The sequence below is a fragment of the Apaloderma vittatum genome, unplaced genomic scaffold, assembly GCF_000703405.1.
Source record: "Apaloderma vittatum isolate BGI_N311 unplaced genomic scaffold, ASM70340v1 scaffold22860, whole genome shotgun sequence".
NCBI lineage: Eukaryota > Metazoa > Chordata > Aves > Trogoniformes > Trogonidae > Apaloderma > Apaloderma vittatum.
In genome coordinates, this window is record NW_009696549.1 from 295 (window position 1) to 2,763 (window position 2,469).

At 53.3% G+C, this 2,469-nt stretch overlaps 1 pseudogene; it reads left to right on the top strand.

Annotated features, from left to right (window-relative positions):
- Positions 1 to 502: 502 nt before the first annotated feature.
- LOC104278422 lies at positions 503 to 1,283 on the top strand (annotated as a pseudogene).
- The last annotated feature ends 1,186 nt before the right edge of the window (positions 1,284 to 2,469 follow it).

Genomic DNA, 2,469 nt, shown 5'->3' on the forward strand with positions numbered 1-2,469 from the left:
GAGCTGGACAGACAATGAGGCCGTGTTGCAGAGGGGGGATGCCGTGCTGGTAGAGGCGGGTGGTCCAGACGGCGTCGGCTCTGCCGGAGCTCACCAGCATCTGGCGCAGCTCAGCGCTCAGCAGGGCAAAATGTTCCTTGTCCATCCCGTTCTCGAGGAAGTGGCCGTAACGTGACCGCGGCGCCTCCTGGTCATAGCAGTCCGAGGGGTATGGGTGGATGACGAGGCGTAAATCCGGCAGAACCGCAGTTTCCCCCATCAAATTCTTGAGTCTTGGTGAGGGGATTGCCGAAACGTCCCAAACACTGGAGCCGGAAGCAGCGGCAGAGAGCTGGCAGCAGGAGCTCGAGGTGGGCGTCCATCAGCCAGCATTCCGTGCGGTCCTGGGGGAGGAGAGAATCACAGAATCACAGAATGCCAGGGGTTGGAAAGGACCTCAAAAGATCATCTAGTCCAGCCCCCCTGAACTTCCGTCCCTCCCTCCGTGCCGGCTCGGCGCTCACCTCAGCCTCCCACTCCCTCTTACTGGCCCCGGCTTTGCCCTGGCGTGGTGGCTCTATGGCGTACAGTCAGGGCGGCGGCAAGAAGAAAGTCTGCTGCTATTGTGACGGTGATATTGGAAACTATTACTATGGACAAGGGCATCCAGAGAAACCTCACAGGATCCGAATGACCCACAACTTGCTCTTAAATTATGGCTTATACAGAAAAAAGGAAATTTATCAACCTCGCAAAGCTACTGCTGAGGAAATGACCAAGTACCGTAGTGATGAATACATCAAATTTCTCCGATCGATAAGGCCTGACAATATGTCTGAGTACAGCAAGCAAATGCAGAGATTTACTGTTAGAGAAGATTGTCCCGTATTTGATGGCCTGTTTGAGTTTTGTCAAACAAAACAGCTGGAGGCTCTGTGGCTGGGGCAGTAAAACTGAACACACAGCAAACAGACATGGCTGTTAATTGGGCTGGAGGACTTCACCATGCCAAGAAGTCAGAGGAAACTGGTTTCTGTTATGTCAAAGCTATGGTGCTTGCCATCCTTAAGTTACTGAAGTATCACCAAAGAGAAGCTGAAACCTCCTCGAGGAGACGCCGCAGAGGTTGGAGAAGGTCCTCGGAAAAATCGTGGCCGCTCAAATCCAACTTGCGCAGCGCTGGCGCGTGGCGGCTTTGCGTGAGGAAGGCGAGGTCGCAGGGTCAGAGGCAGCAGAAGGTCAGCTCCAGGCTTTCCAGGGGGGTCTGCAGGTCGCTGCTGGGGTCGGGGGGGGATACAGAGTGAGATCTGAGCCCCCCAAAACCATCACAAACCTCATGTTAAATCCCAATTGCCAGGGGAAGCCACCCAGGTTCCCGGTGGGAGCAAGGCTCCCCCTCGGTTCCGCACGAGAAGAGCAAAATTAAAGGAAATTAAGAGGAAATTAAAAAACGGGGGGGCGCTGGGCTACCCCTGCACCCCCTGGAAGCACTGAAAGGGGTCAGGGGGCAGCGCCGTGGGACCCCGTAACACAGAGGGCATTCCTTGCAAAGGGGTGAGACCCCCTTGAACGGGACCCCCCCGGCTCAAAGGGGCACCCGCACAGCTCTAGCTGTGGAAAAGTACAATCCCAGGAACTCAAATGTGACAGGGACTGATTTTCACTGTTTTGGTTTTCTTCTCCTGAAATTGCTTTTTTTCTCTGGAGGGACTGGGAGCCCAAGAAAGCTGCTTGACTTTCAAGGATCGTCTCCTCCAAGCTCAAAGGCTCTGCATCCCTAGAAGGAAGAAATCACACAAAAATGCCAGGAGACCTATATGGATAAACAAAGAACTCCTGGCGAAAATCAGATACAAAAGGGGAACTCACAAAGCGTGGAAGCAGGGACTGGTGACCTGGGATGATTACAAGGAAGTTGCTCGTGTAATCAGAGGCCAGGTTAGAAAAGCTAAGGCCCTGACTGAGTCAAATCTGGCCAGCGATATTAGAAATAACAGAAAAGGATTTACCGAGGATGTGGAGAAGGCTGAAATATTCAACAACTTTTTTCCTCAATCTTCACTGGTAACCACTCGAACCCACCACCAGAGGTGTGTTGGCTGGGTCTGGGAGAGTGAAGAACCACCCAGGGTAGGGGCAGATCAGCTCTGAGAACACCCAGAGAACCTGAAGGAGCACAAGTCCATGGGACCTGATGAGATACATCCACGGGTCCTGAAGGAACTGGCGGGTGAGGTTGCTGGGCCACTGGCCATCGTATTTGAGAGGTCCTGGCATTCTGGTGAGGTTCCCACAGACTGGAAAAGGGCGAACATAACCCCCATATTTAAAAAAAGGGACCAAGGACAACCCGGGGAACTACAGACCAGTCAGCCTGACCTCTGTCCCAGGTAACAGATTCTCCGGTAGCTGTACTAAGGCACAAAAAGAACAATCAAGTGGTTGGTGACATCCAACAGGGCTTCACCAGGGGCAAGTCGTGCCTGACTA